This window comes from Atta colombica, unplaced genomic scaffold (genome assembly GCF_001594045.1).
Source record: "Atta colombica isolate Treedump-2 unplaced genomic scaffold, Acol1.0 scaffold44, whole genome shotgun sequence".
NCBI lineage: Eukaryota > Metazoa > Arthropoda > Insecta > Hymenoptera > Formicidae > Atta > Atta colombica.
Window position 1 is genome coordinate 679,709 of NW_017259533.1, and position 15,163 is coordinate 694,871.

At 29.4% G+C, this 15,163-nt stretch overlaps 1 protein-coding gene across 1 annotated transcript in view; it reads left to right on the plus strand.

The window, feature by feature from the left end:
* LOC108691240 (NADH-ubiquinone oxidoreductase chain 4L-like) overlaps positions 1 to 15,163 on the plus strand; it is a 24,740-nt gene that overhangs the window by 9,207 nt on the left and 370 nt on the right. The gene's annotated exons all lie outside the window — the stretch shown is intronic.

A 15,163-nucleotide genomic window follows, 5' to 3' on the forward strand; every position in this document is an offset into this window, starting at 1 on the left:
TATATATATATACATACACACGAGGCATTCCATGCCAAATCAACGACCTTCGTTACTGATTTCTGCCGATTTTTTTATTTCCTTAATATATTCTTCATATTAAAATATGTATTCATTTAAAATATAGTTTTTTTTTTAGATATTTACCTCCATTAGTTTTCTAGACATATATTTTTTAGTATTTTCAATTTATTTTATTTTATAAACGTTTAATTAAACATAACTTCTGTTTAAATTATTGAAAAACAAAAAAATAACCATACTAAACTGTTTATCTTAAAATTTTTTATTAGAAAAAAAATGAAAAAAACTTCAAATTTTTGTTTTTACTTAAAAAATCTGAAATAAACAAAGTCCATTTTCATCAAGATCAATATTTTTAATTTTTATAAAAAATAATTTCTCCAATATTTTTAGTAGAAATACAAAGAATTTAAGCCATATTTGATTATGATCAAAATTTTCGTTCCATTTTTTTTAATTTTTCAAAATATTAAATCTATTACAATATTTAATATTAATATATTTTTAATCTGCTGATGAGTTACATAAATCATATTATTTCATAATGATACTAGAGAATATATTTTTAATTTCACAATTATTTAAGAAATAAAGATTTATAAGAATATCATTTGAATAAAATAACATCTTTTAGAATATGTGAAGAAATTTATTAATAAAGATCATTTTTATATAAAGATTTTTATATTAAGATATCGAACAGTTCATGTGGACTAATTATTTGGCGATCTAATTATCTGACAAATAGGCGTTGAAGACTTGCACAAGTAGCCATATTTTTATATATTTTTTTTTCCAAAATTATTAATAAATTCGTAAGGACTATTTTGAATAATCTTGTTAAAACGTACTATTTCTGCGATGATGCTCCTCAACAATTCAAAAATTTTAAGAAATTTGCAAATATCTATTATCATAAAGACGACTTTGGAAAGCCGACTAAATAGCATTTTTTTATCATGGCGCATGGCATAAGTTCATGTGACGGAATACATGATAAAAAGAATGGCTTCTCGTACAAATCTTCAACGCCATCAAACACATTAGAAAGAAATGCTGCACAAAGAGAACATATCGATAAAAGAAATTGCATTATGCTATAGCGTAATATAATTTTTGAGTAAATAATATAGATTTTATCTTAGTATAATATAGTTTTAAAGTAGATTAAATATAAGTTTAAGGTCAGTATTCATAATCTGTTCTTATTTTTGAGACTACCTTTAGTATAATCTTAAGATAATGACTTTAAAATGTAATAAACCAATCATAGAAATGTATTAGCATCTTAAAATACTGCTTAAGACGATCATAAAATAATAAATGAATACGAGTACTATAAATGTCGGCCTAAGATAGGTCTCATATAAGTTAAATATACAAAGAATAGAATAATTTTAATATAGGTTTAATATAGGTTTAATATAAGTTTATATATCATACATCCTAACTAACATTATCATTAATCTTAACCTTATCATTAATCAAACATCATTATAAATAAGTACTTTATAATTATATTAATATTAAAAATGAAGAACTATGGTATTACCATTTTTTCTATACATCTTTCTTGTTAATCTACATTGAAACTACATAGATTTTAATCTACGTAAAAATAGGCATAAATGTTCTAACTCAGAAGTAAAATAAAAAATAAATATTTGCCCTTGTTTATATGTGTGTTTTGATGTATTATATCTTCAAAAATGCAAACATTATTTTATGTAACTTTTCTATTAATAAAGTTTAATTATTTTTGTAAACTGTAACATACTTTTATGAAATAATAAGCTTACTTACTGTATATATCACATTTTCAAATGTATCACATTTTGAAATATTTTGAAATGTTCAATGTCGTTTTCATCAATGTAAATTTTAATCTCGGTCCACACACACGCGTGCGCGCGTAAATACCATTCTTTCTACAAATCTCTTTTTAATCTACATTGACAGAAACGAGCATGAATGTTCTAACTTAGAAATAAAATAAAAAAATAAAGCATTTATCCTTTTTATATGCGCTTTAATATACTTTAAAAACATAAACATTATTTCATTATTTCAACTTTTCTATTAATAAAGTTTAACTATTTCGTAAACTGTAACATATTTTTATAAAACCTATACTTATTTATCTCATTTTAATAAACCTTGAGTTTAATAAATATTTACCTAACTTTTATCTTCTTTTTCTAGCAATCGTTGTATTAAATCTTATATTCCTTTGAAGCAAAGCTTTTTTCTTTGCGCTCTTTTTCTTGATTTTCTTTTCTTCTTTTTCGTTCTTTCTCATTATTTAAATTAATATTGAATGTAAACATTCTTCTATAAATGCATTTAACTTCTTTTTTCTTTTAATATCTACACAATCATAAATATTAGAACTATAAAGTGTAATGTATTTCACTATCTATATAAGAAATGCTGTATCTTACCTCTTTCTTCTAATATATTCTCCTTTTCCTCCGTCTCATTTATATTATATGTGACCCTGCCACTGATAAGGGTTGTATTCAAGATTTATCAGCAAAACAGTTCTTGCATATCTGAAAAAATATATGACAGAAGAAATATTTACGATCAAATTATATTGTATGTACAAATTCATCGTAAAAGCATACATATATTTTTATTCAAATAAATTTAAAAAATATTCTATGTCTGTAAATACTGTCTTGCCTGTAAACTTCCTTGCAATTATTCCCGTTATTCTTTTTATTGGTCTGAGATAGCTTTATAAGTTCTTTTCAATGCTTGAAATTTTGTTGAACATTTGACTCCTATTACGTCATTTCCTTTCTCTTGCATAATTTTGGCAATTTTTTCTCAATATTACTTTACAGTACCATTACGAAATAGATCTTTATATTCATTATATGTTTGCAATAATAATGTAGTTTCTGCTTTATTCTATAGATATGTACCTGCAATTAAATAGCGATATAATAATTTAAATATATGATATTATTTCAAATTTATCTATCAAATTTATCTATCAATATTTAATTTACCTTCTGTACTTTCCGATGTGTATTCAACAGTACTCGCTAGACGTACTTGCTAAAATATAAATAAAATTACTTAATTATATAATCTGATCACATTAGAAAGGCTTACAACAGTGAGCTAATTTTTAACAGTTCTCAAGAATAATATAAATAGACTCTAGAAAGTTAAAATGATAAGAAAAATATAAATATAAAGGTTAGTTCAATAACGTTGTCAAACTTGTGATATTAGTATTTTCCTTGTTTTAACTTTAGAATTAATTTACTTTATTTTTATAAAATGTGGATTTGTCCTTTATTTATGTAATAAATATTACTACCATTATTTTTAACTAGTAACGTATTACTTTTTATGACAGATTATATGACAGTAATCTCGTTTAGCTTCTTCCAGTAATTGGGTAGCAAAATGTATATCTGCAAATTAAAACAATATTTAGATTTATGACAATTGTAATAATTAATTACTTTTATACCTGTTTGTATCTTACGTTCTTTATACCTTTCTCCACATCCAACCTGTTACAATTACTATTTACAATTGTATTGGGTTGTCCGAAAAGTTCGTGCTGACTAACCTATATAATTTAATAAATGTATACTAAAATTTAAATCTTTTGCGTTTCAATTTTCCTTCAACATCGGCACGAACTTTCCGGACAACCCAATACTACCTGTTTACAATTATTTTCCTTATTAATTTTAACATCTATGACATAGATCATCTCAAAGTTCTGCATACAAATTGTACACTTCAAGGGATGTCCCCAAAGTTATTTTATAAAATTTTGTATTATACTTTTCGAGGACACATTTTTTTCTAGGTACATCGAGGACTGTCTCCAAAGTTCCGTAAGACATATCGGCTATTTTGAGGACAATACATTATAACTATTCAATTTTTTATTGACTGTTGAAATTTTACGCGATATATATATTATATATATATATACTACATATAAATTGGCATGATGGATTTTCATAGAAATTAATTTTTTAATTTTTATTATTCTTTGCATAGTAAGAAAAGATTTTCATTTTCACATATTCCTCTATTATAAGGCAAAAATATTTATAATGTCAAAAGCTGTAGTTATAAAAAATAGTTATAAATAACTTTTTGCTTTATAAATGAAGAAATATATAAAATAAATCTTTTCTTACTGTGCAAGAATATAATAAACTTTCTAAAAGTAAAATTTTTGAATTTATTCAGTACAGGGAGTACAAATAAGTTTCCGCTGTTTGCAAAAGACGGCGCCACTAATAAACTATAGTTAAAATTGTTTGATGTAAAACAACATATCGTAAGATTGGATATCCGGCAACACCATAACCTTGAAATATTAGCGATTTTGTCAGCATCATATATTCTTTTTTGTACGAAAATGTTTTGAACCGAATAAGCGTCATTTGCGGGAACTTTTGATTTACTTCTTTAATTTAAAGAAATCTGCAGCTGAGACTCATAGATTGCTTGTAGAAGCATATGCTGCCTTAACTGAGAGAAGTTGTCGTGAGTGTTTCAAAAGTTTAAGAACGGTGAATTTGACGTCGAAGACAAAGAACGTAGCGGAAGGCAGAAAGTGTACGAAAACGCGGAATTGGAAGCATGATTGGATGAAAATTCGTGCCAAAAAGAACTTGCACTTACGTTAGGAGTGACTCAACAATTTCATATCATTTGAAATCATTGGGAATGATTCAAAAGCAAGGGAATTGTGTTCCATATGAACTGAAGCCGAGAAACATTGAACGCCGATTTTTCACATGTGAAATGCTGCTTGCCAGGCATAAACGAAAGAGTTTTTTGCATCGTATAGTCACTGGTAATGAAAAATGGATTACGATAACTCAGAAGAGGAAATCATGGGGACCATCATGCTTCAACATCGACAGCCAAGTCGAATATTCATGGAAAAAAACTCATGTTGTGTATTTGGTGGGATCAGCTTGGAGTCGTATATTATGAGTTGCTCAAATCGAATGAGACCATTATTGAGGCTCTCTACTAAATACAATTGATGAGATTAAGCCGAGCACTCAAGGAAAAACGCGCCCACTACTACTCCAGGCGTGACAAAATTATTCTTCTGCATGATAATGCTCGACCACATGTTGCGGCGCCGGTCAAAACCTACTTAGAAACACTCAAATGGAAGTTCTACCCCACCCGCCGTATTCTTCAGACATTGCTCCTTCCGATTACCACTTGTTCTGATCGATGACGCATGGCCTGTCTGAGCAGCCTGACTTCACATCATATGAAGATATCAAAAATTGTATCGATGATTGGATAGCCTCAAAAGATGAAGCGTTCTTCCGACGCGGTATCCACATGCTACCAGAAAGATGGGAAAAAGTAGCTAGCGATGGTCATTACTTTGAATAAAACATTATGTACCGTTCTTTCACAATAAATGCTTAATTTTTTATTAAAAACGGCGGAAACTTATTTGTATTCCCAATAGGAAAATGTCCTCCAAAAATACAAATTTTATAGAATAATAATTTAGGGGATTGGGATAATTAGGTCTCTGAAATATACAATTTGTATGCTGAATTTAAGAACAGTCCTCAAAAGAACAGTCCTGGAATCAGAAGTTCTCAAAATAGCCAATCTCGATCAACAATTGTCCCCAAAATCTATGGTAATTAACATATATACTAACTAACATATAACTAACATATACTAACATATATACAGTTTAGAGAATCGCCCATTTCAAATAATCAATGTCTAATTTACATCGTACAATTAATTCATACTATAATTAGTAACTTTCTATTAACTTTAACTTCGGTGATATGTGTATTTAATTAATCATTTTGATGCATATTGTATCACATCATCCTTTAAATACATTGCTAAAATTAAGATAATTTAATAAAAAAATACTAGTTAATACGCTTCAAGTACTTGAAGCATCAATACGCAAGCGTCATAAGTGTTGTGCGACTTTAAAATTGATGCATCGGATTAGCAGAAAATATAATCAGGAAGAAAAGGGACTCAAACAGTCCTTCTTTGATTTTGATTTTAGTATATTGTTCTCCAGACAAAAATAAGCGTTTTTTTTAAGTGTCCTAATTTACTTTTTTTTGAAATGAAATTTAAATGATTCCAAAAGTACTATAATAATTTTAAAAAATTTTGTTTAAATAAAATTTTTATTTATAGGAAAAAAATTAAACAATTTTTTAAATTATAATTATTAAGTACTGTTGAAATTCAACTTTTATTTCAAATCATTCAACTTTTATTTCAAAAAATTTTTTCTGTCTCTTAAAATTTCAATGATATTCACTTAAAAAAAAAATCAATTTTTTTTTTAAAGATGTTTCATCCCTTAAAAATGAGTAATGTGTGTCGCATATCTTTGTCTGGAAAACAATATACTAAAAATTTATCAAAATCAGAAAGGGATAGTTGAGACCCTTTTCTTGTAGTATTGTAATTAGTAATTTTTTAATACACTTTCACTTACATTTACTTTTACTTACAATTTCCTACATTTAGATCCAGCGAAAAATTAAAAGCAAGAATCAATCATATTAAAGAATCACTAAGTATTAATTAATTAGTTTTCTCTGCCGAATGCAGCTAAAAACACCTATTGTAGATCCGGACTAAGGAACTGCTACACACAAAATTCCGCAACATTGACCGTAAAACATGAACTTAAACCAATGAGCCAATCAGGATATAGCTATAGGTTTACGTAATCTAACGGAAATGGAAATAACAGTTCAATTCAATTTATCTATAACTTCACAATTAAGCGGGATCTATAATAGAAGTTGTAGCAATCGTGGAGTCTTAAGTCATAGAAAATTAATTACAGTCAAATATGAGAAAGAAAAAAATATGAAAAGAATAATTGACTATAATTGGTCAATTTTCTAAGACGACTGCTACGATTTCTATTATAAATCCCACATTAGGTGAATTTCAACTAGTTGAAACTCGCTTTATGGATAAGTTTTTCTGCTATTTCTATTTTCGTTATAGTACGTAGATCTAAAGCATCTTGTAAAAGCATCAGAATATCTTGATTGACTCAGCGACTTCAGTTCACGTCTTAAGGTTACTGTTATAGAACTTTTGTATGCGACAGCCCTTGACGCTGTAGGGTTGATTCTATATTTTTAAACAAAATAAAAATTATAAAAGTAAGCAAATTTACTAGGTGTTGACCAATGAAATACAAAATCGATCCCCACGGCTCACTTTCCGTAACAGTAATCATAAAACGTATCCTAAGAATCAGCCAATTAAAATTAAGAGCACAAAAGAATTCTCGACTGCAATTGGCTGATTCTTATGGTACGTCTTATGGTTACTATTACGGAAGGTGTGTGCTATGACCTTTAGATCTTTTAAGTTGTGTTCCAAAATTTACTGTTAGTACTGAAAATCTATAAAAAACGTGACATAAACTGGAAATTTTTAATATTGGCAGTAAATTTTGAAACACAACTGTCATTTTGTATCAGATAGTATCGCCCTAAGGGTGAAATTATGGCGTGGAAAACGACAGCAGAATTGAAAATGCGTTGACCATTTAGCGTTATTCTGCGTTATTCGAAATAGCACTAATTGGTTGTTTCAATGACACATTCTCTATTCCGCAGCCCTTTTCAGCACCGTGTAATTTCACTCTAAGAGCTGCTGCAGACAAAATTTCTAACAGTAACCTTAAAACTTAAGCCGATGAGCCTATCAAGATACTGCTTTAAATCTATGTATTCTAACGAAATAGAAATAGCAGTAAATTAAAAGCTATGGCGCATACCTTCTGTAAGCCCGGAATCAGACTACGCATTGAAAAGGAAGAATTGAGATGGAAGATTAAAGTCTAATCAATCAGAATAAATGGAGCCAAAATTTCTTTGTCCTCATTGATGAAATTTCAATCTTTAATCTTTAATCTCAATCTTCAATGCATAAGCTACGTTCGGCAATGCAAATCTGAGGCTTTTTGGAGTGCTCTTTTTCTGCAGTGCATATGACATATGCTATAATATAAAAGCATTCCGATGCCTCAGATTTGCTTTGCCGAACGCAACTAATAGTCTGATTCCGGCATAATAGTAATACAACTAGTAACCATAAGATAGTAAGAATGAGCTAATCAGTCTAGAATTCTTTTGAACTCTTAATTTTAATTGGCTGATTCTTACGGTACGTCTTACGATTACTATTACGGAAGATGTGTGCCATGACTTTTTATCCATAAGGCAAGTCAACCAGTTAAAATTTACCTTATTACGAAGTTATGAATCTTAAGTTTACTATTATTTCTATTTTCGGCGTATTTAGATGACGTAGATTGAAGCAATATCGTGATTGGCTCATTAGCTTATGTTTATAATCACTGTTGCGAAATTTTGTGTGTGGCACCCCTAATAGTTAGATCCATGGATAAAAATCATCGTTTAGTGAGCAAGGCGTATTCCGAAACTTATTGAAAAAAAATGTTGCAATCTTTCTGTGACCGACTGTATATTAATTGCACACGAGTCAATTGCGCATAAGCTGATCACAGCACTCAAAAAAGAATAGAAAGAAATTGCCTACGCAGAAATCACTGTAATTGGTAGAGATCAATTGTTACAGTGTGTAAGTAAACCATTTCTCGTTTATCATAGCTCTGCATACATGGAGTTTTCAGATGTCTTTTCAAGTCGCTCGATGTTCATTTTCGGCGTCAAAATAAGTCACGTGATAGAAATTGATGAATATTAAGCATTAATTTTGATCACGTGATCTACTTTGACGATAAAAATAAGCGTTGAGCGTCAGCATGAAACGGTATCTTGAGAGACTCCGCACAATAAAAGGAACAAGGAACAGAATAAGAATTTCAATCTATCAGAAATGTATTGTGGAATACACAGTTCCTGATAGATTGAAATTCTTATTCTCTGTTCTCTATTCCCTATTCCTTTTATTATGCGGAGCCTCTAATGGTTCCGACACAATAGCGCGATATCCAACATACTGTTTTTCCTGAAAAGCTGTATGTCTTCACGTATATGTTTATGCGGCATGTTTGCATCGATATATTAAAAATGCATTTTCACAAGCTACTCGAACTAGTTGTTTCAGCGACAAAAAAGATCACATTATTTTTATCGTAAAACTATTAGAGCGACAATTTTATACATGAAAAAGGGCAAGAAGCGTGAAATTTGACATTTGAGCGACAGATTCGATGTTCATATTTTTTATGTATCATTTGCGAAATTAATACGATATGAATTAAACAGTTATTAGATTATCCTAATCTAATTGTATCAAATCCTCTATCTGGATCAGCAATAAAAAAAAAATTAATTAGGTTACATCATAATCAACGGTAGTCAACACGATATAGTCGATATAGTATGTCACTAGCGTTTGAGGGTTTGACGCTTGTAATTGAAACTACAAAATTTCAGACGCTGAATAATGAATGACAAATCTATCGCTCCAATTGCTTATTTTAGCAGCACGTGAAAATGTACCTTAAAGTATTCAGACTATATATTCAGACTAGAAGTGTCAAATCTTAAACCTCAAGTAGCGAGAAATAAACTAATCAGCAATATTTTTTATGTTACTGTCCTTATCGCCTGATTCATTGGTTTATTGCTTATTGCTTGACACTTGATTTCTAATCTGAATCACAGATTTTTTTGTATTACATGCTAACTCCCCTCTTTTTCTTATGTAAAAATGCTGCTTACGCGAATTAGATATGCAGAATAATTGATAGTACATTTGTTGTATGACAAAGATTTTAAGTTTATTAATTGGCTATAATAGGATAGAGAGATCCGACTTCTCTTTTTTCTAGCCAATCAATAGAATTGAAATGCTTTGTCGTACGACAAATGTAATATTAGCCCAAGGATGCTATTTCATTTATGCGTTTTTGTTGTACGACAAATATGTACAAAACAAAGAGTTCTCGGATCTCCCCTAACCAATCAACAGGCTTGAAAAATTTGTCGTATGACAAAGATGCACAATTGTTCACGACGCATGCTCCAGCATACTCCAATATATTCCTGCTATAGCTTCTATTTATTTTAATGAGCGCATTAGAGCGAGTAAATGCTATGGTAGGAGCATTTTAGAACATGTAGAGCATACGACGCAAACAAATCTGAAATATTACCCTAATGCCTTCGGCACACCAGCGCCGAGAGAGTATACCTTTGAATGAGAACATCGATAAAACTGTAATACTCAGATATCGCGTATCGCGCGCGACGAACATCGCGCTAGTGTGTCACAGCCATAAGATAATGTCAAAAAAGAGATGTCAACAGAGACTATCATGAAACTAGTGATTGATCTCTCCGTGATTGATTCAAGATGTTATATATGCTTTTATGGGCGGTATTCATACTACGTTTTTATTTCTGTCTTACGTAATGTCTTAAGACACTAATGCCCGCATTCATCATCAGTCTTGTACTAGGCTACTTTAAATTTATCTTTAGATGCTCAATAGCCAATGAAATAATTCGTAGAATATCTGAAGATAAATTTAAGGAAGCCTTAAATATAAGCCTGACTATAAATATAGGAATAAGACGGCTCTCTGATTGGTTACTAACTTTTTTAAGATTGCACTTAAGTCAGACTACGTTCAAAGCCGTGACACACATCTTCCATAACAATATCCATAAGATGTACCGTAAGAATCAGCCAATTAGACTTAAGAGTTCAAAAGAATTCTCGACTGTTAGCTCATTCATAGCTGATTAGCTTATTCTTAATATACGTCTTATAGTTACTGTTACAAACTGGTGTGTGTCATAGCCTTTAGGACTGTCACAAACAAAATTTCTGTAATAGTAACCTTAAAACATGAATCTTAAGCTGATGAGTCAATCAGGATACTGCTTTACATCTATGTACTCTGACGGAAATAGAAATAGCAGTAAACTTATCCAGCGAGTTTCAACCGATTGAAATTCATCTTATTGCGAGGTTATGGATAAGTTTACTATTATTTCCATTTAATCCTGATTGGCTCATCGGCTTAAGTTTACGTCACTATTCTAGAATTTTGTGTGCGGCTACCCTTATAGGGCATCCCAGTCAGAAATGATAATCTAATCAATGTTGATTTGATGTCGATTTGATGTTTTCGACATCGATCGACATCAAATCGATGTCGATTCCATTATCATTTCTGATTGGAATCCTTAGGCCCGATTGCATCAACGTTACTTTAATTTTAAGCGAGACTTAAAACTCTGTTTCTATCTTTTTTTCAGTTTTAAAATAAGATAGAGAGAGTTTTAAGTCTCGCTTAAAGTCAAAGTAACGTTAGTGCAACCGGGCATTAGTCGGATTTAATAACATCTGTAGTTATGAAAGTGACCAATCGTAGCTATTCCTCTAAAGAATGGAGTGACTGTGATTGGTTAATTTTCAGTTACGGGTATTATTAAACCCAATCAAGGATGATCGTGTAAACGTAGTCATTGACTTGACTAGAATTTTCCACTCGTGGGACATAGATAGTATATAAACCGTCTGTTATAATCAGAGTTATATTCTGTTTTTGGCTCTTGATTATAACATAGTTTTCTAAGTCTTGAATTCCACAATACAACTTATTGTTAACACAGGTATCATAATTTATAGTGAAATTTATTATTTAGAATTAAGAGCTATTAACATTATTAATGAATTTCACATTTAATACAATAGAATCTGGAAATTATGTGTTTCAATAAGTTTGATTTACCGTTGTGACAAAAAAAGATAATTGACATCTGGAGTGCTTATGATAGTTTGGACAAAATTTAAAAAAAAACCTTAGCGTCAATCTCTTCGAAAATAAAAATGTAATTGGGCTTGGAATATTTAATCTCATTATTATTACGTGAATAAAATTTATTCGGAACTATTTGTTTTTAGCATGTAGGAAAGTTATTACACATTTATTAATTTTTTAATATATTTATAATAATAACTGAAGATAGCCCGATATAAGGCCGAAACGTTTATTTTATTGTATTGTTTTTATTTTATTGTAATCTATTAAAATATAAAATTTAGCTATTAATATCTTGCGCTCATAGTGTACGCTTTTTTAATCATATTGTTTTAAGTTTAATCACGTTTTGATTTCTATTGTAAAAATAATAATAATGTTAAAAATAATTAAAAGGGTAATTATCACTATTTATTTTAGAAAAAACTCAAGTTTGAAGAAATGTAAAAAATCTTATTTTTATTTTTGCACTAAAATTACAAATAAAAATGAAATAAGAGGGTCGATCTTCAGGGTCTTGATCTTATCAAATGTTATCCAGGTCGTAATCATGAACAATATTCAAAAGGTATAAGTATTAGCCGTCGGTCAGATATCTTGGATCTTGAATGCTAATGCCGATAATGGTGCTGTAACTTGCAAGCTTTAACTCGAAAAATACTTAATGAAAATGAACTTAATTTAACGTTTTAGAAACCTCTCAAGATGATCTACAAGAATGTACAACAAGAAGTAGGAGGTTCCATTTAAGAAATTGAAGATAACCTTCAGATGATCTTCAAGCAATTATTCAAAGTCAAACTAATTATATAATCTTATGTCTTTCTCAAAGCTATACAACTTTTGTCTGAAACATTTTTTTCCAAGATCAAAAATAAGAAAGTTGTTGAAGCTGGGACATTAAAATGGGACACTCTATATATGATTATACATGTTTATGAATATTTATGTATGTTTATACATATTTATATATAATCATGCATAAAAAATTTTTTACAGGATTTTTTATTCCCTGTTTTTATTGCCTGTGCTTTTTATTGTGTTTTCAGCTATACTCTCAATATATCACTTAATGTTCTACAGTAAAATATTATAAATCGCATTTTAATTACGATATTCATAATCAAGAAAGTTACCTAAAATCGCTTTATGAAACGATTTATACACATTTATATTAAATGTATAAGACGGTATTATTTTTGGGGAATGTACATTTGCAAATGTATATCGTTCATTTCAGGAACATCTACAAAATATATAGTTTTCTAGTATATGTATTATATCTATTGAGTTGCATTGCGTTGTGTTGCTCTATAGAGCTTTTTCACACAATATAACAAATATAATACATATACTAGAATTAAAATTATATATTTGTAGATGTCCCTGAAATGAATGATATACATTTGCAAATGTATGTACAAATGTACATAGTCCCCGAAAGTAACATCTTATACATTTAATATAAATGTGTATAAACAAAAAAGACGCATTATGTACACTTCAGTGAGTGATTCCGCGTTTATGTATATCAAAAAAACAGTGTCAGTAGAAGTCCCCAAAAATTACAATTAAAACACACACACACACACACACACACACACACACACACACACACACACACACACATCAAAATATGAAAATAAATTCATAAGTCAAAAGAGATTAAGTGATAATAATTTCCTTCTTTATCATTTTTGCGCAGTCTTTAAGCTTTAACCATTAAACATAGACAAATTACGACCTCTTCAATCAAGGTTGAGAACTTAACCTTATGTTTACTTAATTATGCAACTTATATGTGTAATTTACATGTATAAGAAATAAATTTTATATTAAAGATCATAACAAAAAATTGTTAATATTTATCACTATTGATATCCATAAAAAGAAAACTAAAAATTATTTTGTACTGATGTTATTACATAGAAACAAAATGTTTACATATTGATATCCATAAGGTTTAAACTAATACTTTTACACAGACGTCACAAAAACATACTTGCTATATATTATTATAGTCTTTAGTTTATGTTATTAGGTATACAACTTTGCTTCCGCCGTTTTTTTTCCGAAATTCGAAGCTTTATTGTAAAAAACTGGTTATACATTTATGATTCAAAGTATTGTCCATCGCTGGCCACTACTTTCTCCCATCTTTCGGGTAGCGTACGAATCCCGCGTCGAAAAAACTGGTCATCTTTTGAGGCTATCCACGAATCGATCCAATTTTTTACTTCTTCAGACCGGAAGTGCTGGTCAGCCAGGCCTTGTGCCATTGATCGAAACAAGTGATAGAGGGAGCAACGTCTGGAGAATATGGCGGATGGGGTAGGACTTCCCATTTCCAAGTATATCTTGACCACTTTCGCAACATGGGGTCGAGCATTATCATGCTGCAAAAACGATTAAAAGGAGTAAAATTATTAGGGTCTCTGAACATATAAGGGAATATTGAAGGATAATAAGAAGAAAAATATATAATATAACATTAAAACCTAATAGATCTTTAAAGGTAAAGGGGTGGAATGGGATTTTATAAAGATCTCTATTTATTCCCGTAAGATTTGAAGATACTGGAAGATGTAGAAAGAATAGTTGGAATATAATAAATAAAAGAATAATGAAAAGTAGAATGAAGTGAAAGGAGAAAAATCGGTTTAGTGTAGAATTATTAAATGAAAATCTATCTCAAATTCATATGACTAATGTATTTTCAATATACGGGATATAAGATTAGTAGATATAAGATTAATAATTATTGTAACTTCCCAGAATATTTCATCATTATTAGAATATACATCCTCAAGGATGTACATAGCCAAGGAAAGTTATAGCTATTGAAAGTAAGAAAATTGTTTCACCAGATATTCAGGTATATGTTAAGTTAAGAGAGTTGTAATAGATATTTCGTCCAATGTGTAGGTATATTCAGATAAAGAAAAAAAAGCTCCATTTATATGGATATTACGTATAATTCAGCGATTAGGTACATTTTGGATAATATGAATGATTCTATTCAAGATTACAATTGTAATATTATGGCAGTAATGAATTGAGAGAAAAAGACCCCTGATGTTTTGAATTAAGAGAAAAATACCAAGTAAGGAACCGAAGTTTCATCAGTAGGAGATATTAATAGGTGAGGGGAGATTAATTAGAGAGTGGTTAATTATTTTCGTAATTTTTTTCATATTTTTATTTTAGTAGATGTAAAAAATAAGGAAAATAACATTTTTTGAATAAATGTAAGAGTATTTTATATAATATAGGAAATTGTATTAATTTTATTATATAAGATATAAAGAAAAATATAAATTGATGATAATATTATTAAAATAA